Below are 25,544 nucleotides of genomic sequence, written 5' to 3'. Positions count from 1 at the left end.
TCGGGGGGCCCTGTCCTGCCCGACCCTGCTCGCTGCTGGCTCCGCCCCTCTTACCGTCCCTGTTGAATGGTTAGATGTAGTCGGACTTCCGTATAATTCAATTTTCTGTCCTTTGGTTGTGTCATTGTTTCTCCAAACCTTTGTTTTATTCAAACTTGGTTGTGGGAGAAGGCACAGTGTTTCCACCTATGCCTCCATCTTGGCGGAAGTCCCTAAATTTCTTTTTTAAAAAATGTTATTTATTTATCTTTAGAGGGGAAGGGAAAGAGAGAAGAAGAGAAATATCAATGTATGGTTGCCTCTCGTGAGTCCCCTCCTGGGAACTGGTCTGCAACCCAGGCATGTGCCCTGACTGGGAATCGAACCTCAATCACGTGGTTCACAGGCCCGCACTCAATCCACTGAGCTACACCAGCCAGGGCTGGATTTAAATTTCTAATACTATAAAATATATAAATTAAAGTAAGGAAGTGTCTGAATTCTTTTAAAGCATGTCCTTTTTGTGAGTCACTTTTTCTGCTGATTGGGTAGAGGCCAGTCCCTGTAGGCATATATTACATAGCCTTCACAAAGTTCAGAACTTGGGGATGATGGGTGGGAAGTGGGGAGGGGCATCAGTAACCCTCTTTTTTCAACAGCCAAGGCATGTTTGACTTCTGTAGTTATTAAATATAAATTTAGTGATTTACAAATATTCAAGGGTGCTTTCTGGATCATCCAGAACCTGTAGGCCCTCCCTGTCTCGTCTCCCTGACCCTACCAAACACACACACACACACACACACACACACACACACACCAATGCATCTGTGTGCTTGGAGACACAGAGAGAGCCCTTTATGGGGTGCCATTTATTTACATGGACTATAAAAGTTGGTGCCTAATGTTCCAGGTTGAATTTAGAGTGGCTGTGGGTTTTTTGTCATAAAATTCTATTATATATGAAAATTAGATAGAATATGTAGTTGAAATGGGGCAGTCAAGGTACAGTGCAGGCTTTGGGATCCTGGCGTGGAACTTGGAATACAGGTCTTCATAGACACCTACAACCTATTTACAAATAGACTCTTAAGACACTAGGTAGGTGGGGTCTGAAATTCTGTCTACTATAAGCTCTCTTAAATTTTACATGAGAGGGAGATGAAAAGCATCCTAAGCAAGAGATTAGGAGACCTGCTGCCTAAACCTTATGACCTTGGCAAACCATTTAACATTGGGTTGTAATTTCCTCCATTTAAAAATGCAGAGTTTGGATTGCATTGATCTAAGATGTATTTCAGCTCAAGGTTCCCAAAGTCCTCGGTGTCTTTAGTTTTTTTTAAGAAAAAATTTCCTAAATATTCACATATTTAATCAGTCTTGTTCCCTCTCTTAACCCAAATCATAGCAAAAAAGAAGTTGGGGTTCTCTTTTGAGACTTTTGAATCTCTTTCATGTTCATCTTAAATAGATTTTTAAGTGTCATTTTAGGAAACGAGGGGAAGGGATTAAAACATGTAATGTTTTCCATGTTTTTCTGTCATAGTTAGCAGCCATATTGTCATAGTTCAATTCTGGTATTTCTGTTTACTAGGTGTGAAACTGGGTAAGTTATATCATCTCTCTAGGTCTTATTTTGCTTGTAAAACAGAATAAAAGTATCCTCCTCATGGTTGTGAAGACTAAATGAGCTAATACATTTAAGTTATTGGTTTTTTTCTTACATTGTGATTGTGGTACTTAATGATGCTTTCTGTAGCATCTACTATATGCCAGGCACATTACTGGCTTGCTTTCTGTGATCTTAGTCAATATGCTTATGAATATAAGCAGGATATTTCAGGGAAGAAGTAGACTATTAAAGAAAATTTATTATGAGGTTCATAGTTTGCAAGAGAGTGTCTATTATGAAGAGAATCCAGCAAAATACTGTACATCAAATAAGGGCCTTTATTTGCTTTTTTCCTCTATTACTGAATTTATTGGGGTGACATTGGTTACTAAAATTATATAGGTTTCAGGTGTACAATTCTGTAATACAACATCTGTATATTGTATTGTTTGTTCACCACCCCAAGTATTGAGGGCCTTTTTAAAATAAGAAAGTTACAGCTTCTTTGTGTTGGCAATACTTAGAGGCATGGAAACAAAATGAACCCTCAGATGTAGGAGGTTTGGGTAAACACACCTTAATAAACTGCTAGGTTTAAGAAGTGAAGACTGGTAGTGTCATATTATAAGTGCTAGAAGTGGAAACACTTGCAAAATGTAAAACATGCTTTTAAACGTTTATACAACCATTGCATTTGCAATTCTAAGAAGCAGTCATTTTGTATCCTTTCTTTGTAAGTCAGTCCATGAAAGTGTTAGAAAGTGTCATTCATTATGAGCTAAAATGCCAGTTTGTAGCTCTTTCAGCTACCTTATCTGTCCAAAATTAATCACACCTGAAATCGGCAGGAAATTAGCAAAGCAAGAAAAACTCCAAGAGAAGTTTGGAAGATAATTGATGTAAACTAACAGACAGTGGTTTAATAGATATCAAGAAGCTGTAGTGCATATAGCCCTGGCTGTGCATCCCTTGAGCAAGTTATTTAACTCCTCTGAACTCTAGTTTTCTCATTTATAAAATGAACACGTTAGACTAGATTCTGTCTAGAGTCCTTCAAGTACTAATATTTCACTACTCGTAGAACATCAAGCATTCTCCTTTGGCTACATTTTTTTCCTGAGCAAGAATGTACTGTCTTCTCAAGAAACGATTGCAATTTACCCTCCAGGATAAGGGGGACAATTCAAGTTGTGTACCTGAAATGCTCAGCTCCTAAAAATACGTGTTGGAGCCGGACAAACTGACTCTGTACTGGCTGAGTCAGTGGCTACCCCCTTGGATTCATTTGTTAACAACCAGTCTGCTTTGCACATTTGAGGCCTAGCCCCTGATTGAAGCTAAATTTTCCAAAAGTTGGATAAAAGTAGAAGTGGAACATAGGTGGTAGTCAGAGCAGACTAGTCTTAAAATGAGAAAGACGCGCTTGCCATTTGCCGTAGTTTGATTTGCTCTGGAAGAAATTAAATGACTGAAACAGTTGTTCCTCCGAAAACATGTTACTATTTCATGAGTACTTTATGTTTAAAGAAGGTCCCTGGTCCATTTCTCTTTATAGTATATGGTAGGTACTTTCCATTTGTTATGTATAGATAACCTATCAGTGTTCAGAAAATGAGATGGATTTCAACAAGATGTTATTTTACTAGGATTAGTACTCTTGGATTTTTGTGTGTATTATTTTTTAGAAAACACAGTTTCTCCTAGATTCTGCTCTACCCTGCAAGGGTGGGGATGGGAGAAGGAACTAATCCCTATAGAATTTACATATGTATACACTTATAAGGAGTAGTTTTTAAAACAGTGAGATTGGTTGTTTCCCTTTGCTAATACAATGAAGACGAGAATTAATTATACTACTAATGTATGCAATATTAAATAATTTTTTAGTGTCATGGTCAAAGTACTCGAACAGGCTCTTCAGTTTCCATACCTTCATGAGAATTGTAAACACTCCTGTAAAATGGAAACCTGTAGTAACCACTTTGCAGTGAAGTGCATCATGTTTTCTGAAACCTGTACCCCGGACTGAGTGGGAAAAAAGAGTAATCTAGTTAGAAGTAATCTTCTTCCTGAATACCACCAGGCGTCCAAGCTAGGGAATGAACACCATTAGTGCTTCATATATTTGCTGGAGTCCTACTTTGTGTGAAATATATGTCATTCATTTGAGTCCAACAGCATTCATTAGCACCTTGGTCTGTATCAGATTGCGCTAGACCTCATGGACAAAAAAATGATTTTCCCCAGGGAGTTTTGCAATCTGTGTTGGATGCAGTATTGAGAGTCTCTACCTTTGAGGAATCTGATTAATTTTTCAATCTAGTTGGAAAAGATAGGACACATGAACTGGGAAAAATTGTCCTAGAAAACTTTGGCGTATTAATAAATATGTAAAATTGTTCCGTAAGTGTTAAAGGTTGAACTGTAAAATGATTTTGCATTAACAAGAGTTTAGCTAAACCTACTTTTTAGGTGTGTGTTACTTGATATATTACCAGATTCTAGATAAACAGCTGCATTAACTGTCAGTGGCTTTCTTTGGAAAAAGCCTGTGTTTGAAAAGTGCTCTTACCAATGATAAGATAGTGCTGTCAGAAAAGGCTTTAATCATGAATTTGATTATTTGGGTTATTTTTCTTGGAATAAGAAAACCACATGGCTTATGTAAAATAATTGATCACAATGAAAATGCATTATTTATAGAGAACCTTAATTTATGCCTCAAGACTTGCCATTTAAGTAAGTTCTTATTTTCATTTTCATACAGCCGTGCTTTGGTTTATTGTGTTTTGTGCTTTTCTTTGTGCAATTTGTGTGCCTTTGTAAGTCCAAACTCATTATCTATTATTGCAAACATTCTCTTCTGTTATGAACAAACAGAAGAATGTTTTGAAAATCTCTTGTGACATCTGCTAGAATAAGTGATCTGATTGAATTTTACCTTGACTCTCAGACTGATGCACTGATGGGAATTTTCCACTTATTTTCAATTTGTCAATGACTAAATAAGCAAGAAAGTCAGTTTTTAAAAAGCACTGAAAAGGGAATCAGAAAACCTAACTTGGCTTTCCCAAGAACTGCTATTATTTGAGACCTATGATAAACAACTCAGCTGGTAAAAGTCTACCTCAGACTCTCAGCAGATGAAAAATATGTCAGTCTGAAATTTTTGGACATTATTTTGGCAAGTGTCCATTTTCCAAAATATTTTTTGAGAGTCCCTTGTGCAGAACTCTGAATACAATTTCAGAGAAGCAACATGATCTATGCATCCACCCTCCTAAAATGTAAATGGAGTATATTGGTTCCATGTTCCCATGGCCTCCTTCCCTGAACTAACTTTATAGCAGGGACTTAGTTTTTTAACATGACTTGTCTTGGCCTCTTTTTTCCCCCCTAAATACCTTGAATGAATGAATGAGTGTTGAATTGTAATCTTGGCCTGTCTTTATTCTTGGATAAATTTTTCTGTCTAATATGGGCCCTCTTTCCTTTTGTAAACTGTTTGGTCTTATTAGGACCCTCAAAAAGATCCACCATGCATGTTTCAATGGGAAAAAAACTGCATTGTCAAAAACATTATGTTTGTAATGCAACTCGCTAGATAAATAGTTCGTTGTATTAAATTCCTTAAGAAAACATCATTATCAGATTTTAAACAGATCGAGTTATTCATTTTAGCCATAGTTGCTTGGATTATAACTGATGAGGTAAGTTTACATAGTGCGCTTTCTCAGACTGTTCATATGCAGCCATCAAGGGCCAAGTTCAGCTTGCTTGGCTAGGCTTTGGCAGTGTGACACTGAGCAAACTTTCATGTCCTTCCTTGCCTTTTGTGAGCTAGTAAATACCTTTTGTATACTTAGCTGATGAAGTGATGTCAAATGTAGGTGTGATTTTGAGCACATGAAGTTTTTCAAAGGAGAAATGTTCCTAAAATTACACACGGATAATTAGTACTATAAAATTACATAAACATTAAAAGTAGTAAAATAGGAAATTTCATAGCTTATTTTGACCTAATGGATTTAGCAAATCTTTGATTTTAACAGTGTAGTTAGAAATACTCTTAAATGTTTTGGTGGTCCCTACCTCAAGTAATCACTATGATAAAATTTGAGTAAATTGTAATTTTTAAAAACCAACTTTATGTTGTGAGATGATTATGGATTAACATGCAGTTATAAGAAGTAGTACAGGCATCCTGTGTACCCCATACCCAGTTTCCCTCAGTGGTGACATCTTGGCAGCTGCTAGACAACAAGTGCTGGGGAGAATGTGGGAAGGGGAACATTCGTGCACTGTTGGCGGGAGTGCAGCCACTGTGGAAAACAGCATGGAAATTCCTCAAAAGATTCAAAATGGAACTGCCTTTTGACCCAGCAATTCAACTTCTAGGAATATATCCTAAGAATCATGAAACACCAATTCAATAGAATACATGTACCCCTATGTTCATAGCAGTTTTATTTATAATTGCCAACATCTGGAAACAACCTCATCCCTTTCAGTAGATGAATAGATTTTTTTTGAGGTGTGGTACATTTACATAATGGAATATTATGTGGCCATGTGAAAGAAGGGACTCTTAACTTTTGCAACAGCATAGGTGGACCTGGAGAATGTTTTGCTAAGGGAAATAAGCCAGTCAGAAAAAGATAAATACCACGTGATCTCCTTTATATGTGGAATCTAATGAACAAAATAAACTGAACAACAGAATAGAAACTGAGGCAGGGACACATGGAACAAACTGACAGGTGTCAAAGGGGAGAGAGCATGGAGGCGCTGAATGAAAGAATATGAAGGGATTAGTCAAAAAATGTATATGCATAAACCATAGACACAGACAACAGTGTGGTGATGGCCAGAGGAAAGGGAAGATGGGAAATGGGTAAAAGTGGGCAAAGAGGGGAAAATGGGGACATCTGTGATAGTGTCATCAATTAAAAAAAGGACTGTAGTGCAGTATCACAATCAGGGTATTGACATTGATATTGGCAAGATGCAGAATATTTCTGTCACTACGGGAGTACCAGGGTCATGTTACCCATTTATAGCTACACTCCCATTTTTCTTCTGTCTTCACCTCCTCCTTAATCCCTAGCAACCACTAATTATTTTTTATTTCTATATTTTTGATATTTTAAGATGGTTAAGACTGTAACTTTGGAGGTGTTTCTTTTTCACTCAGCATAATTCTTACAGGTTCACCCAGGTTGTTACATGTTCCAGTATTCTCTCCTGTTTTATTGCTGTATAGCATTCCATGATAGGGATGTACCACAGTTTGCTTAACTGCTCACCTGTTGAAGGACATCTGTCTGGTTTATTTTCAATTTATAATAATTTTTGGCTTACAGATAAAGCTGCTATAAATATCTGTGTACAGGTTTTTGAGTTATCATAAGTTTCTGTTTCTCTGGAGGAAATGCCCCAGAATGCAATTGCTGGCTTAAATGATAATTTTTTGAACTCTTTCTATAATCATACACTGAATTCATGAGCCCTTGGTAATATAAAAGTTAAATTTATGGTTTCAGTAAATTAGAAGATTTGTCTATAAAACCAAGTCTTTTATTTTTTGTTTTACTGAGGGCTTTACAAATACTCCCTCCTGAGTTTATTTTTAGCAAAATTCCATCATTGATTTTAAGTGGAATTCATGAAGTTTGCTTTGTAGCCTGACTTCAGGACTTATTGAGTTTTCTTTTCTGTTATATTTTGTTTTATGTTAGATATTAGGTATATTTAATTTTCAATAACAAGACTTTATTTTAAAACATAATTGTTAATGTTGGGTCTTTCAGAATTTTACCTATAAATGACGTAAACAGTTGTAGATAACATTCTTACCAAAAAAAGTTTACTTGTACCATGCTAATAGGCAAAGTGGGGATGTAACGTGAAGACAGTAGCCTTGTATGTGATTGGGATCCATCCAGTTGTCAGGTGCAAGCCAACAAGCACATCTGATACTTCCATAAGCAAAGGCTCTTCTTTCTTTCCTAGAACAAAAGGCATTTTCAATAAAGCATAGTTCTTTCATTTCCCCCCAGTCTTCTTCCTACTTTTTGCGTGATTATTGTCTACAATTTCTGCCAAAGGAAAACGTTGAAATGATATCTGGCCCAAATAAAGTCTTCACAATTGATAATCTGATTTTTTTACCTTTAATGTCAAATATGTTTCTTTTTATAGTTTAAAATACCACAAGATCATTTAATTGGTTTTATTTTATGTCTTATTCTGTATTGCTTACACTTAATACTCTTACCAATGCTTTTAACATTCACAGTCTTCTGAAATCATAAGCTGAGAGGACAGCTGATGGCCATGATTGCTATTAAAAATAGAGCTGTAAAATAGCGTTCTTCTTTAATACTCTTTTCAAGTATTTGGATCTTTCTCTGTATTTGACTGATATAATCATAGAGCCCTTTGATTTGGTAGAAATATGACCTTCCTAACAGGTCGTATTTTCCCTGAAGGCTTCTATAGATAACTAGTATGCCCTTCTCTGCCTGCCGAGCCTGTGGTTTTCTTCTTCTTACTCAATTAGTCCTTAGTGAAGCCATGGCCCTCTGGCCCTCTGTCCAGATTTAAATCTTCCCATTTGTGCTTCTTAGCACTTCACACATAGCTCAGCTGTGAACACATGTCACATTGTGTTCTAGTTGTCTCTATGTCTATGTCTCCTGGCTATGTTGTGAGCCCTCCCCAGGTTAGAACTGTGCAACAGTCATTGTCGTAATTTTCTCACCTAGCACTGTGTCTGATGTACATTAGGCTTCAGATGCTTGCTTTAGGTAAATGAATAATTTAAATACTTTGTTAAAGCCTGAGTTTGTCCCTCTTTCCTCAGTGACTCCCCATTGTTTACCTTGCAGAATTGCTTCAAACTCCTTAGCCTGCCTAGCATTTAAGGCCCTGCACAATCAAACCCTAATGACTCTCCTTCCTGAACATTCCACATCAGCAAAAGCAGTTTCTACTCACGGTTCTCTGCACCCCATGTTTAAGTCTTTGCAGTCCCACTAGATCTCATTCAAATCCTCCTTGGTACGTGCGTCCTCCTAAGACCACTCTGGTTGACTGATGGTCATCTCTTCCCCAAATGTCTTTACTTGTTCTCTGGCTTACCATGAGAAATTCTCCATGGTGGTTGGTTTTTCTTTTATTGGATTAGGCTGTTAGATTCTACTGGTTAATTTTTGTTTCTTTCCTCCCACTAGATTTTAGTTTTCTTAAGGAAGGATTCTTGTCTTGAACACTTACTATATAAAATAATAGACTGCACTAAAATATTTCAAGTAAAAGTTACTCAGGAAGTAGAGGTTCTTTTGGAGATGTTGGAGGGCAAGGTCAACCTCTTATTCAAGCACACTGAGATGTGCATAAAAAGTCTCACTTGTTCTCCTTTCATTAATAGTTATTTTCTAAGCACCTAGTATGTGCTTGTCTTTGGTATATGTCATTTAGATTTTTTGGAGACCTCATTCGCCACATATGCTACAATTGAAATGAAGTTTTGATGGTTTTGTTTTTAAAGACCTTATTTGCCAAACAAGCTGTGTTAAGTGGGGTTTTGCTTCTCTATGTTGTTGTCTTTTATTTTTGTATAGGCTGTCCCACACTGAAAAGGGTGGAAACTGGTTGAGAAAATGAAATTTTAACAATGGAAAAATTATATGTTTCTAAATATATAAACACAGTTGTGATGGTCAATATGGTAGCCACTGACCACACAAGCTATTTAAAATTTGAAGTTATCTGCACTATCCACGTATTAAGTGCTGAATAACCATGTATGGCAAGCAGCTCTAGTAAAAGGCAGATACAGAACATGTCTGTTGCAGAAAATTATATTGGAACCAGTACAGGGAATAGAGGGACCATTATAAATAATAAAGTGGTAGATGCTTTTAGAGTAACAATGCTAAATAACATAGCTGTCCAGTTTCCATCATATTATATTAATTAATATGCACTTTGTTTTTCCAATACCTCGGTAAAATAGGCAAGATATTACTTTTATTTCCCAAACAAGGAGATTGTAAGTAAGAGAGTCATGTGAGGGATAAAAAGAGGCAGTGACTCTTAAAAGGCATTAAAATACACTGTGAGTCGATTTTGTGGTCCAGTTCTATATATTGAGATAGTATTAGTAAATATTTCATTAATGAAATGTGGAAAGCATTTGATGTACAAGAAAGAATGTGTAATATTTGCCTTTGCTTAAAATCTAATCAAAATTTTTAAACTTTGTTTTGGCATTATGTTTTGAAGCTTTCAGTGGAATGCAGTGAATTCTAGTCAATAATCATTTATTTCTCAGGCCCAATACTAGATGTGGGGAGAATAATGGAAATGAACATGGCCTAGTCCTCCCTTTATTTACATTTTATACTGAGTACATAAGGTCTTAGAAGTGATGTTATAGTAATGACTGTACCTCAGAGACTCCAGAAATATCACTGCTGACCACAGAAAGGCTTTAACATCTTTGTCTGTGTAGTGATTTTGAGTCTGCCAGAGCTTCACACTCTCCTCCATTCATCCGTATGCCAAAACCTACATGGGCAGCAAGACTTGTCCTCGAGAAACTTGTAGTAAAATTTTTCCATGATTCTGGGGGTAAAGAACAAGAAAATTAGGCTGAACATCTTTGATTCATACTTTCACTGCAGAAATGAAAATGAGAAACCTGGAACACACAGAAATTTGGGTAGACAGAGTAAGTTAACCCACATGTGAAATACATAATTCATATAGTATTTAGAGTAACACCTTATTTACTAACTACTGGAAAATCAAAGCAGAGCTTTTTTCCCCCTAACTTTTTTAATGCCAACGGATAGAATACAAGTTCTATCTGATTTAAAAATTTTTCTAAGTGAGCTTCATAGCAAAAAATATATGCTTAAGTATATAATTTGACTTGCTTTAAGTGCATATATCTTAACATTTTGTGATTTTATCATTTAACATATAACAGAAGTCTGTGCTATAGTTTATAGTCGTATTTTTCACTGCTCTGAAGAAACCAGGTGACTGACCCTCCTCGCAAGGAAAGTGCAGGCTGTACCTAGAGTGCAGGTCGAAGTCAGTCTGGTTGTATGGACATCAGAATGGGTAGAGTCAGTCTGAGGATAGCTTTTGTTCCCCTTTTTAGATTCATTTTAATTTTTAATTTTGTATTAAGCTTCTTAAAGCTTTTTGGAGTAGAGACAGAACTGAGGAAGAATACATTTTCACTCTATATCTTTCAGAAATCATTTGATAAGATATATTTAAGTTTGGCTACCTGTAAAATGAGACTGAATAATTTATACATGTTTAATTTTTCAGTAGTCAAAAGCATTTCTTTGTTAAGTTTAATGTGGTATGTGAAATGGAATTACTTTTTGGTGATTAGTGCTTCTCTTCTTTGAAATAATGCTTACTTCAATAAATGGCAGTTAATAGAAGAAGGAAATTATCCTGGTTCCATAACTCTGAGTAAGACTGAAGAAATAGTAAAAAGTTTCATTGATACTTAGGTTGGATGCTTCTGCTTCTGTCAGATCAACTAAGAGAAGATGAATCTTCTAGAATGTTTTCTCTCCTATGTATGAGGAGCTTCTGGCACTGCAGTGATGTGCACAGTTTGAAATGAAGCACAGTTCTTCATGTCCGCACTTAAAGGTTTTTTTGTTTTTGACAATGAGCAAAATGTTAGACATTTCAGTGTGAATAGCTCTCATGATCCAGAAAATATGATTTGTTCTTGATTGTAAAAATTAAATCTGATACTAAATTTAATCCAGGAATCTATTCAGGTAGGATCTCCCCCCTTATATTAAACAAAAATTAAACTTGCATTGTCTAAGCAGCTATACCAATGTAATGTACAGAAGGAAATTCATGCTAAGTGATTTATAACTTGTCTTAACTCACTGATTATTATCAATCCTACTTGACTTTCTTGCTATATCCATAACTGTGCTCAAGTCTTCATCCTAAAACTTTTTTCCCCACTAAAGCCCCCGGTTGGCTATGATTTTTCTCCGCTTCATCTCCAAGACTCTGAAAGATTCATCTGCACTGGGTGGCACCGTAGTGTTTGGTAAGGAGGGGCTTAGGCCAGTGGCCTGGCTAAAGAATGAGACCACTGGTGTCTTGACTTCCCGTTTCTAACGGGAACACTGTTTTTAAATTTAAGACTGTTTATAAAATGGTGTGACATGCATGGGCTTTCACCAGTGTTCTAAGGAAGACAGGGTGCTTCGTTTGTGTCCTTCCCTCAGCGGTTTAAGGCTGTTGTTCCATAGTAGAAGTGAGAGAAGGGTCGTGGAGGAGTTTTGTACCTCGCTTACAGCGGCTGCTCTTCCCCAGTGCATCTAGTGGGAGACTGTCTCAGGACTCTGGCCAGTCATTGATGCTACCAGCTGGGGAGGTCCACAGAGAAAAACCTGAGTGCAGATTTCACCTTCTGTCCTGGGCCTTAAGGGGTACTGTGTTCTCTTGCTTGTCTACATTTACTTTTTACCAATATGGTAATAATTCTAGCTCTTTTTTTAACAGCATTTAGCAGCATCTGCCCCGGGTAAGCAAGTTCATCCTTGCAAGTACATCTCTTTCCTTTATTTCATGTAGGTTGGTTATAATGAGTTTTCAACTCTAATGAGTTGAAAAAATTGTGAGTTGGCAGATCGTTTGGTGTTTTTGTTGCTGTCATCAGTGTGAGATCTCTGCTCTTGCTTCTTTACTTCTGGAAGAAATGTTACATAGTATGTATTGCAGCTGCTTTGAAGAGGGTAATCTTTCCACTTGAAGTGCCAAAACCCTGGGCCCCACTCTTACATCCTTCTATTAGAGGATTTCTGATAACCTGTCTGTGTGCTGTCTTCTCAGCAAATTGTGGACTAAAAGTCATGAAACTGACTTTATTCCTTTTCTAAATCATTAGTGCCCAACAGAGCTCTTGGCACAGAATGGGTGCTCAGTAAGTGTTTGTAGTTCGCACTTTAAGGAGGAAGGGCATTTCATTTTTCTTATTGTACTTAGTGGTGACAGCATATTTTGTGTGTGTCCTACCCACATCCCGTGGCACTCACCACAAGTTTATTGTCTTCTGACCCAATAGCTTCCTACTTGCAAGCCTCTGGGACTTTGAGCCTGAAGGCTCTCCCTGCCACAGTTGAAAATTCAGGTCAGAAGTGCCAAGTTACTATCCTCACGAGTAGCCCTTAACCATTAACTAGAGGGAGCTGGACAGGTACTCCAACTTCTTCACCCATTAGTTGTGACATCTCTGAGGCCTGTCCACTGTGTGCTCCCAGAAGTCATCAGAAGGCATGACACCCATTGCTCACAGCAGTAACTTACTCATTAATGCAGCCTGTATAGACTTCTTTCCCTGGTCTACCTCACTTATCCACCTCCCAAGTCAGTTTCTTGCACTTAAGTCTTGTCTTGGGTTCTGATTCTGGGGAATTTCAACTCAATGCAGACAGTTGTGATTCATATAAATATTCAACACATTTGAAATAGTTTTATATATTAGGAACAGTTTACAAAATCATGGAGACTTAACACTTTTTTGAGAGGAGTTGTAGCTTTCAATGGATTTTCAAATGGTTCTTTGCTTTTCCCTTCCCCTCCAAAAGTTAGCAGAAATTGAAATGAAGAAAGAAGAAAGTCCTTTTTTCTTTTTAAAAAATATATTTTATTGAATTTACTATTACAGTTGTCCCAGTTTTTCCTCCTTTGTCTCCCTCCACCCAGTACCCCCTTGCCTCCAGCAGTTCCCCCTGTCTATTTTGTGTGTAACAATTATGCTTCTTAGTCCCCGCACCTTTCCCCCATTCTCTTCCTTCTCCATCCCAGCCAGTAACCTTCCAAATGATCTCTATATGTATGATTCTTTTCCTGCTCTAGTGGTTTGCGTAGTTAGTTTGGTGTTTTGTTTTGTTTTGATTCAGTTGTTGATAGTTGTGAATTTGTTGCCCTTTTAATGTTCTTGATTTTTATCTTTTTCCTTAAATAAGTCCCTTTAACATTTCATATAATAATGGCTTGGTGATTGATGAACTCCTTTAGTTTTACCACGTCTGGGAAGTACTTTATCTGCCCTTCCATTCTAAATGATAGCTTTACTAGATAGAGTAATCTAAATTGTAGGTCCTTGCTTTTCATTTGAATACTTTGAATACTTCTTGTCACTTCTTTGTGGCCTGCAAAGTTTCTTTTGAGAAATCAGCTGATAGTCTTATGGGAACTTGTTTGTAGGTGACTCACTGCTATTCTCTCACTTCTCTTAAGATTCTCTTTAACCTTTGGTATTTTAATTATGATGCGTCTTGGAGTGGGTTGCCAAATTAGGGAAATTTTCTTTTATTGTTTTTTTCAAGTAAGTTTTCAATTTCTTCCTCTTCTCCTGGCATCCCTGTGAGTCAGATGTTGGTACATTTGGAGATGTTCCAGAGGCTTCTTACATTATCCGAGTTGTTTTGAATTCTTGTTTCTTCTTGCCATTCTGGTTGAGTGCTTATTTCTTCCTTATGTTCCAAGTCATTGATTTGAATCCTGGCTTCCTCCTCTTCACTGTTGATTCCCTGTGGATCTTTCTTTATTTCACTTAGTGTAACTTTCATTTCTTCCTTTATTCTGTTGCTGTATTCAGTGAGTTCTTTGAGCATCGTGATCACCAGATTTTGAGCTATGCATCTGATAAGTTGATTATCACCATTTCATTTAGTTCTTTTTCTGGGTTTTTGTTCTGTTCTTTCATTTAGGCCATGTTTCTTTTTCTCCTCAGTTTGGCATCCTTCCTGTGTTTGTTTCTGTGTATCATCAGGTAGAGCTGCTTTGACTTCCTGTCTTAGTAGTGTAGCCTGTTGTAGAAAAGGCACCTGTAAATTGTGTGGGGTGATGCCTTAGGTGATCACCATGACTAGGCAACCTCCTTCATTGCTTTGTGGCTCTGTGTGGAGGGAGGGCTCAGAGAGGGAACAGTGTTGTTGTATGGCTTCTGGAGGTTTGCCAGGCACTCACCCCATTTCTAGTCACTTGACCCACTTCCCGTGTTTAACTGGCACCCTGGTGGTGAGTCCCAGAGCCAGTGGGTTTGTGTACATTTTAAGACCATGTGGGCCCTTTAAGCAGAGTCTCCTGAAAATCCAGCAGTTTCTTAGGCTGCCCCAACCCCCACTGGTTTTTACAGCTAGAAATCCTGGGGATTTATTTTCCCGGCACTGAAACACTGGGCTGTGCAGTCTGGAGCTGGGATTGCTGGCTCCCAAGATATCCCTCCTAGTTTTTATCTACTACATGTGACTGTAGGACCACCTCTTCTGCTGCCACTGCTGCCTCTGTGCTGCACTGCATCCCCTCGTTTCTCTGCCCGTCTCCACCCTTCCTACTCATCTGGATGAATGTGGCTTTAAATCCTTGGTTGTCAGACTTCCATACAGTTCAATTTTCTGACAGTTCTGCATATTATGTGTTTTTGAGGTTTAGTTGAAATTCTCCCTCTGGTTGCATGAGGAGGCAAAGTATGTTTACCTACACCTCCATCTTAACCGGGAGTCTTCTTTTCTTTTGAACTTAACCTGTTAAAGCACTCACTTCCCTTTCATAGGACTGGTACACTGAATCTTTTAAAATGAGATCAGGAAGTCATTGGGGCATGTAGGTACCCATGTGGTCATATCTCAGTAACTAGTTTTTAAAGATACGATTTCAGGTTTACATTTGTGGTACTGGTTATCATCAAACATTTGCATAGCAAAAATGTGCTGTCATGTCACATTTGACCATTCCTTTCATACTTTTGAATTGAGACTCATCACCTAAATTTTAATTGAAATAAAATAGTGTTAGTCTTGGATTTGAGAAATGCTATTTTAAATATAGAAAAAATCACTTTCTAAGTAATTTTTAAATTATAAATGTGATTCATACTTTTGTAGAAAAATCTTCAAATGCAGAGAAGCACAAAAGAAAAAAGTAAAACCCACTGTATTTACCTGCATCCAGAGGTGAGCACTGTTAGCATTTTGTTGTAAGTAATCAAATTCCTTTTAAAATTAATGGTTACATTAAATTTAAGCCACAGATATAATGGCCACACTTATTTGAGGATAACTGTGAGGATACTGCTGATGAGCTTAGTACTTAGATAATCAAGGACTCTTGGACCAAGGAAGGATGTTAGCAATCACCATATGTTATCCCTTCTTTTTATATGTGAAGAACCTGAGCTCTGGAGAGGTGCTCATTTAGATTCATCTGCATGCCTGGATCAGGAGGCTAGGTGCTTTCCTTAGTGGTTGTGTCTGCAGCCTGGTCATCCTTTGTCAGAACTGCCTTTGCAGGCTGAGTCCTTCACTTGGTGGGTGCCAGATTTCCTCTGTAGGTCACATCTCTGCCTTACTTCTTAAGACAATCAGCTTTCTGTTCCAGTGGGCACCTTGCCTTAGGTCACTGTGGGAGTTACTAGGGAGACTTGACTTCAGGCTGAGTGTCAGGAAACAGTGACAGGTGCGTAGTATCTTTGGAATCCATGTTTTGAATATCATTTTTGGTCTCCAAAACAGGTCTGTCTCAGAGCTGAGAAACAGACCTAAGACTTGACCAGATACTGTGTGAATATCCCACAGTTATCAGCCAGATCATAAAAGATATATTGAGCTTATTGAGAATTAACATCTCTTTCTCTCATTTTATGGATTGATTTTAGGTTTTAGGTCGAATATTGTTTATTGTTTGAAAGATTTTGTTTATTTATTTCTAGAGGGGAAGGGAAGGAGAAAGAGAGGGAGAGAAACATCATTGTAATTGCCTCTTGCATACCCTTTATTGGGGACCCAGCCCACAACCCAGGCATGTGCCCTGACTGGCAATCGAACCAGGAACCTTTTGCTTCACAGGCCTGTGCTTAGTCCACTGAGCTGCACCAACCAGGGCACACTGAGTATTTTTTAAACTTCATATAGTAATTGCTACTTTATACTTTTAAGTTTTGGAAGTACTAAACACACACTCATATACACGTGTTATAGAATCCAGATGTAGTCTAGTTTGACATTCAGATGTCTTCAAAAAATAGAATCAGTCTGTTTTGCATATTCAAAATGTACCTTTTTTCTGGAAAGTAAATACAATATAAATCATTTTTCTTAATGATTCAAATGTTCAGTATAAAATCAGTCAAGTAGTTGGTCCCTCAATCATTTATTCTCACCGTGTCACCAACACTATTCAAATGGGTCTCTCTCTGTTCTTGGATTTATTATCTTGGTGTAAACACCTAACCCACTTCTACTTTGTGCTGAGTATCTGGCCTTAGTACTTGAAACTTTGGTCCAGCGCATTGTGATGTTGACAGTAAATGAGAAGTTACTATTGAACAAAATCTTAGGCCCTAGAAGTTGAAAAAAGAAATTGGTGAGGTGGCAGTGAGTGGTGTGCTAAAGAAATTTGCATCAGGATTCGTCTTCTGTTGGTGTAATTCAGTCAGTTTGCTGTTTTGAGTATCCTATCTTGTGGTCATTTTATTTTAATCTATGAATTAAGCTTGGGGGGGGGGGATTGATCATGCTACCTAGCTAACCAATTTAAAAATAATCGCTTAGGTGGTATAGTCAAACCCTGACATGATAATATTAGTTGGATACCACCCCCCCAAAAAAAAAATCGGTCTTGTGAAATGTGGAGTTGGATCATTACAAGGTTAATGAAGTCACTAAACTAAGTCTGCCTACAGAACTAGCCAGTCACTTATTCTAGGAGTAGTTGTGTAGTTGTGAGGCACTTTATCACAAGGTTATGCTGTGCTTTTTTGTTGTTGTTACAGAAAGCCTTTTCATAAAAAGGTACAAGACTTGTTCCTATCCTGAATTTGTTGGTGACCAGAAACAAATTCAGCGTAGGAATCAGCTGGTATCTATTAGTCATTATATTAAAGGAAAGCAATAAAATTGTCATCAATAACTACAAAAATCTTTGAGGACTTACTAGGTATCTCTGATTTAGGAGCACTGGCAATAGCCCAGTCTTTAGGTCTAAAGTCTGAACTTGACCTCTTGGTTTGGCTCAAACCTCTTTCAAACTCCTTGGGCAAAGGCAGCATCTTGGGCAAAGTATCATGCTTCCCATTAGCTAATTTACATGAGACTCCCTCCCTTCCTTCCCCTCCAAAAAATTTAAAAGCAGAAAATGATCTAGGCAAACTCAGCCAGAGATATGGTTTTTACAAATAGGGACTTGGAAGAAAACCATGTCAGAGGAATGGAACGACTTCCCTGCAGCAGAAGCATCATCTCCCGTGCCTTTGAAATATTAATTACAGCCTGGTTTCTCTGGAAGTGAAGCAACAAGGGACAGACCATGTAAAGAAAAGTGAAGTACCAGTGTTACATCCAGGTTCCCTGGAAATCTGTTGTTATATCGATCAACTGGGATTAGGCTGAGGTCCAATTTCCTAGTAATAATTTCCAATTTTAAAAAATGGGTAAAGCTCCATGCCTGTTAAACTGTAGGGATTGGCTTCTGAGGAATGCAAATAAATAAGTAGATAACCATAATAACACTTCAGATATATTACTAATAAGCCAGGGACAAAGTTTATTCTCTCAGCTCTTGTGTTCTAAAGAGAAGTTTCTGGTTCAAGCAAAAACATTTTCAGTCTTCTAAAATAGACTGGCAAAGGTTTGAGATCTTAAATTTGCAGTTTTGTTTTTGAAAGGGTGTGGTTTGAAGTTTAACCTCATGTTACCTACCAGATGTGAGGCTGTCGGAAAAGGATGACTTTTAGCTTTATCCCAGATTACAAATACATTATCATTACTTAGGTTATTTTGAGTTTGTTTTTAATTAGCAAAGGAGTCAAAATAATTACTTCTGTAGCTTAGAAGTAATCACATCATGTTGTATGTTTTGTTTCTCCAACTCAGTGAGTTTGAATAATGTAAAATGAGGTGCTCATACTACAACATACTATGAGTGACATACTATGTCAGTGACATACTATGACTTTGCATTTCAAAGTTTAATAAACATGTTGAACATTACTGAAAGGTAATCACATGTTTTAGAGTTGCTGTGCTAATCAAGACAAATGCAGTCATTAATACGTGTTGTCTGCTTGCTGCTGTCCACCACTCTACTTTGGCGGTATTTTATCTTTCTCTGTTAAGTAGCTTTGTAAATATTTTGATTGAATTATCTAAGCTATCAGCAATGGCTTAGACCTTAATCAGCATGGTGAAACGCAAACAGTATATGAATTTTCTACGCTATATTTTGATAGTTGTTCAAAAACATAATTTGGACTTTTGCACTAATTAAAACTGGTGATCACTAATGATCATAAGACTCTTTGTTTAGGGTTTTTAGGTAATATTTCAAATACAGGAAAATTTTAGAGAGTAATATAATGAATAACCCTGAAACTGTCCTTCAAATTTAAGAACTCCTGTTTTACTAAATTTGCTTAGGGCTTCTGAAGTTGGTGTTTATCCTTTTCATTACATTTTTATTTTTACTCTATTTATATATTTTTTATAAATATGGCCTTTTAAGTGCTGAAAATTTTGTTATTATTGATTTCTTATGTCTCCTCCGTCCTCTCCCCATTAGAGTTAATAAATCCCACTCACTAAGTACTTCGTAAAGGACTTGTTCCCAATACTTTTCTGGGCTGGGCTCCCAAGCCAGCATTCTCCAGGAGTTTTCTATTATTTTTCTTTTTCCATTAGTAGGAGTTACTTAAGCAGCATTATTTTTTTTCAACACTGTATACACTCCATCACTTTAGATGTTCATTTGCTAACTTTTAAATGCAGTATAAATTTTAAATTTTATTTTTCATTGATATATTTCTATTTAAGCTTCCATAGTTTGAAATTTTTGTACTTAAAAGAAGATTTGAGCTATTTATCAATTTGGAAAAGAAATTCAATGAAAAGCAACCATTTTAAGGGAAAAAAACTTTATTAATTTCCAACAGGTAGTAATTTTGTTCTGTCATTGATGACAGCAAAATAAGAATTTATGAGTATTAATTACTTTTTGATTTATTGGTTAGGGTTTGACCTACTGTGTGACTCAAACTTAAGTGATCCCTTTTCCCCCCAAGACATGAAATAGAAATGTACTTCTAAAGACTATGATTTCTCTTTTAGAGTTTTGCAAATTTTGTACTTCTCTCATCTTTGTTGTCTTATTCTTTACTCCAATTTCTCTTCATATCGCTAAGGAGAAACTTTTGGTCCATTTCTCATGGTTACTTGATTTAATGTCAAAAGCCAAAAACCCAGGACTTGCCCATAACTCTGCTTCCCAGTTTTGCATCAGTCCTGGTGTCAACCAGGGCTGCTTGGTGGCTGACCTTCCTTTCTCAGATTTGCCCTTCGTCAGCTGAGGAGGAGGTCGGAAAGAAAAGGACTCAATCTTTCTTCTCAAACTCTAGCTCAGAATTGCTGCTGTTTCACTGCAGGAGCCAAATTAGAGACTTTTCCTGCATCTCTAGGTCAGGAAGACATACCTGTCTTAGTCTGCTCCGAAGTCAGTGCTAGCCCAGAGGGTTTCCTGGTTTCTGTTCAATGTCTCCTTCTTAATTTTAAGTAACTAGCAACTTTTAAAATTTGTATCCTAAAATAGCAGTGATTTGCAACTGGTGTGCGTGCAGCAAGAGGCACACTGGTGTACTGTGAGAATTTTTAAAACATGCAATGCCTGAGTGTCAGGGGCACTGACCTGTTTTATTTTCCCTTAGATTATCAAATAAAAATGACAACAGCCAATACGATAATAGCCATCTAGTGTGAACAAATAAAAATTATACCTATTTTTTATTAGGCAAAAAATATATTTTTTGGTGTGCTACAGAATTTTAGTAATTCTTTTATGTGTGCCACGAGATGAGAAAAGTTGAAAATCACTGCTGTATAGAAAATTTGTTTACAAATAATCTGTTTACATATAATCATTTATTAAAATGCCAGTATTTCTTTAGAGAGAAAAATCCTAAATATATTTAAATAAAAATTATGTAAATAGCAAATTAATGAAATTTTAAAAGCAGAAATTTAAGTGCTTTTTAGAATTGAGATAATTCACAAACCATAAAATTCATTCTTTGCAGTGTACAGGTCAATAGTTTTTAGAACATTTACAAAGTTGTGCATTACTACTGTATGATTCCAGGACATTTTCATGACCCCCAAAATAAACCCTGTATCTGTTTGGCAGTCAGTCCTCATTTCTTTTTCCTGCCAGTCACTGGGAACTACTAAACTCACTGTCTCTGTAGATATGCCTATTCTGAACATTTCATATATGTACTTTTGTGTCAGGCCTCTTTTGTGTAACATCATGTTTTCAAGATTCATTCATGTTAGCATGAATCAATAATTCCTTTTCATGACATAATATTCTATTATGGATATATTACATTTTGCTTATCTAGTTATCAGGTGATTAACATTTGTGTTGTTTTCATGGTTTGCTATTAGGAAAATGCTACTGTGAGCATTTTTGTGTGTTTTTCTGTTAGACATGTCTTCAGTTCTTTCAGTTACACATCCAGGAATGAGTTGCTGGGTCATATGATAACTTTGTGTTTAACTTTTAAAAATAATTTTATTTATTTTTAGAGAGAGATGAAGGGAGGGAGAAATAAAGAGAGGGAGAGGAATATCAGTGTGGGGTTGCCTCTCACACGCCCCCTTCTGAGGATCTGGCCCGTAACCTGGCCCACAACCTGGCCCACAACCTGGCCCACAATCTAGCCCACAATCCAGGCATGTGCCCCGGCCTTTTGGTTTACAGGCTCTCATTCAATCCGCTGAGCCACACTAGCCAGGGCTATGTTTAATTTTTTTAAAAAACTGCCAAACTCTTTCCAAGGCAGCTGCACTGTTTTACTTTTCCATCAACAATATCTGAGGGTTCCACAGTTCTCTACATTCTCCATCCGCACTTGGTATTGTCTGTCTTTAATTACAGCTTTCCCAGCAGGTGTAAAGTGATAACTCCTTATAGTTTAGATTTACATTTTCCTAATTTAGTCATTGGAGCATGTTTTCATATGCTTATTGGCCATTTTTATATGTTCTTTTGGAAAATGTCTTCAAACTTTTTGCCCATTTTTAATGGCTTTATTTCAAGTATTTTTATTACAAAATACTATAATTACTTTTACAGAAAGAAAATTTCTAAGAATGAATGATAATGTATGAATAAAATACATGACCACCTGATAGCACATAAAAACAACAAAACTGATTATACAGATGAGCCTTATCCACCATCTGTATTATTGAAATGGTGCCAAATTAGTTCATAGCCTCAGTGTCAGATATTAAAGCATTATTGTTAATGTTAGAGATATTTCATTCTACTTAGAGTAATATCAGTAAAGTTTATAGATTAGCTAACCTGGGGCCTGTAATGCCTTAATTATCTGTCTGTGCTAATATGTATCTACTGTCTACCTTTGGTTAATCAAATTGTCCCACCCTGTATATAACATCATAATATTATAAAGACTGTCAGTGTGGCAGGTTGGAAAGTAAAATTTTGTTCATAGAGGTATTGTTTGAGGAACCTGCTATCTGGAAGAGTGTTTTTTGTTGGTTAGTAATTTGGAACTTACAAAGTCCTCTATTTAAAAAAAATACTACGGGTAAAGTTAATTATTGTTTTTAACTGTTGTATGTATTAACATTTATTATAACCAGTTGAATTTGTGGAATTATGTTCTACTCTAAGAATTTATAGGGGTAAAATTAGGAGATAGAGAAATTAGAGATATCTGAAAGTTACTGGTTTTCATCAAGAATTCTGCCAAGTATTTTAAAACTGCCAGAAAATTTATTATTAGCTGATTTGAGTTTTATTTTCTAATCTGTTGCCAGCTGACTGGTGAATCTGTGGAATGGGTATGAACATTAACAAATAAACACAATAAGAACACTAATAGTTGCACATTTTTCAGAGCCTTTTGATACTGACCTAACTTGGCATCAATTTACTTGCCTTTGAGAACTGAAGCATTGAGGTTCTGCTTTCTTGATTTGGCTAGTATGTTAGAGATGTTGTAGTTCAAGGTTAGCATTTCTTAATATGTGTGTTTTCTATTCTTAAGATTTTTTTCTTTTGTTTGCACATTCTGAACTTTAATGACCAAACTGCCCATTCCATGTTGGATACGCGTCTGTATTCCTTTTTCAGAGAGGACCTTACTTATTCCTCTCGTGTATTTCTTGTGATAAAGATGGTGACAATTGACTTTATATCAACTGACTTTTTAGAAAGTTGTGATAAGTGCACTTTCCTTTTTTATAAGCAGGTTGTAGGCTGTGGATCTCTTCTTTGAAATGTAGTTGTCGGTAAGTGCAATAAACAAAAGATTGTCTAGTTCTGTAAGTACCTGAAAACTTCTGATAAGCGGGGTGTCAGCATAGCCCCAGATGGGCGTGTTAGAAGGGAGTGCTTATGCTAGGAAAGTTCTGCAACTGCCAGTCATAATACGATACCGAGATATTGTTACTGTATTATCTGGTCTGACATACTCATGTCTCCTTTCAGTGTACCTCATTCAGTTGTCCCCAAGTGCCAGCTCTTTAAAAAGGAAAAAACAATTCCATTTGATTATATCACTTTTGTATTTACATGGCTTATCACTACCCTGTGATAAAGACTCTAAGCCTGACCATGACCTACATGGCCTTGTGTGACCTGCCACCTTCTACAATAGAGCTGCTAAAGTGGCAGCCCAGCCTGTACACAAGTTCCAATTTCCAGCTTCTCTTAAAATAATAGTCTTTGTTTACTGAGTACTTACTGTGTAGCCAGGAACTATTCTAAACATTTTACGTCAATTAATACATTTAATGTTTACAACCCTATGAGCCAGATATTATTAGTCCTATATTATAGAAAAGACTGTATAGAAATACCTAACAGTGAAGCATATCATCTAGACATACACAGCTGTCTGCACTGACATTTCAGTTTCGACTATTTAATCCTAGACCCCATAATACCACTGTTCATAATTTCACATTTATTTTTAGGATTACTTGATTGAAGTCTCTCTCCCCCACAAGAGTAAGCTCCATGAAGGAGGAACTATGCCTTTTCTCCTTTCATCATTGTGTTTTTGAAGATCATTACAACCATCTGATATGTAGTAGGTGGTTAGTATATATTTGTTCAATGAGTAAGTGAAAGTCATTTAATGTGGCCCATCACTGTGCTTTAGCATGAGACCAGACCCTTTTAAAAGCAAAAATATTTAATCCTCTGTTATCTGTAAAATGAGGGACTGATACTGAAGTTTCTATAAAGCATGTTGGATTTTAATTCAAAATATATGTAACTTTGTAATGGCCAAGGATTTGTTTTGGTACTTTTGTTTTGATTACAAGTATGAAAATAGGTGTTAATTAGCTTCTATTTAGTAACATCTATCTATAATGTCAGTAATAAAAATACATTGGCAGAAGTAATCTAAATAAAGTTTATAGTGATTTATTTAAAAATTTAAAAAATATTTTATTTCTTTTTTTATTTTTAGAGAGAGGGGAAAGGAAGGAGAAAGAGAGGGAGAAAAACAGTGTGTGGTTGCCTCCTACATGGCCCTCACTGGGGACCAGGCCCACAACCCAGGCATGTGCCCTGACCGGAAATTGAACCGCAACTCTTTGGTTCACAGCCAGTGCTCAATCCACTGAGCTACACCAGCCAGGGCTATTTACAACTTTTAAACAGCATTCATATTTTGTTACAGAAAGAAAATGTGCATTCTGATTTTGGCCACATTGAATTTTATATTTCTAATTAAATATAATCATTAATAGTGGAGTTCAAACTAAAATAATTACAAGTATGGATTTTGGTAAGGAGAATTGGATTTTATAATATTTAATTTGTAATTGTAGTTAAATTATTTTGGAGCTCAATTATTTTAGAATAATTAAAATTACTTGGCAGCTCAATTTGTAAATTCTTTTGTGATGGACTAAAATTAAACTAGATTCTTTCTATTTGAATATATGTTGAATAAGAAGAAAATTTTATTAAGTTGTGTGAGGTAGGGAGACAATTTTGTGTCATAAAAGAATTTTTCTCTTGGAGGTTATTATTAAAGTAATAAATCATAATGAAGTCAAGAAATTGAAACAATACAACTGAACATTTTCCATTGTATCGAATCTAATGGGTTTTTGGGAAAGTTAATACTCTAGTGGCAGTAAAACTGAGTTTTAAATTAAAACTAAAGACTAAAGGACAAAGATTTGAATGACTATGAAATCCTTAAGACCTACAGATATATCCAGCTTTTAGAGCAGTGTTTCAGCTTAACTAAGTTTGGAAGGTCAAGTAAATTGTGGGGTTTGGAACATAGTGGCCCCTGTTTCAAATCCAGCTCTTCTCGACTGTGTCCCTATAAGGCAGAGGTTTGATTTTAAAAAGCATGATAGATAAATCCTTGCTCCATGGCAAACTGATTTGGGAGGCAGTCTAGAAAGATACTCAAAAGATGTACATTTGTGTGTCACCAGCAACAAACAGGTTGTGATGTGACTGATGGTTCCACCTGAGCATGAACAGTGTGCAGCTGGGTCATAACAATAAAACATGGAAATCCAATGGCATTCTTCATAGGTTGAATAAGACTATTCGGGCAACAATTACTTTAATCATAACTCTGCATGCAAAGAATGGTTATGGCGAGAGGTGTCTTCCTTGTGATTTCTGTATAACTTCATAGTCATGTGCCTGTTTCTAGCTCTGTGGTATTTCTTATGCTGTGTTACATCAACATCCTTAAGTAAGATAGAACTAAACAAGGGGCAGGGGCACAACAGCCAGAGGATGGCGTTTGTCACACAATGATCCAACCTGTAGTAGTGACCTTAGCACTAGCATGTCAGCTTTGTGTGATAGTTAAAAATAA

At 36.6% G+C, this 25,544-nt stretch overlaps 1 protein-coding gene across 2 annotated transcripts in view; it reads left to right on the top strand.

Moving 5' to 3' along the window:
- The window catches only part of PKP4 (plakophilin 4), a 245,663-nt gene that overhangs the window by 6,497 nt on the left and 213,622 nt on the right, over nucleotides 1–25,544 (top strand). The window lies entirely within an intron of this gene.

The sequence above is a fragment of the Sturnira hondurensis genome, unplaced genomic scaffold, assembly GCF_014824575.4.
Source record: "Sturnira hondurensis isolate 20B ecotype Veracruz unplaced genomic scaffold, ASM1482457v3 Scaffold0004136, whole genome shotgun sequence".
Taxonomy (NCBI): domain Eukaryota; kingdom Metazoa; phylum Chordata; class Mammalia; order Chiroptera; family Phyllostomidae; genus Sturnira; species Sturnira hondurensis.
The sequence above is the reverse complement of the archived record's forward strand: the minus strand, read 5'-3'. Positions and strand labels throughout refer to the sequence as shown.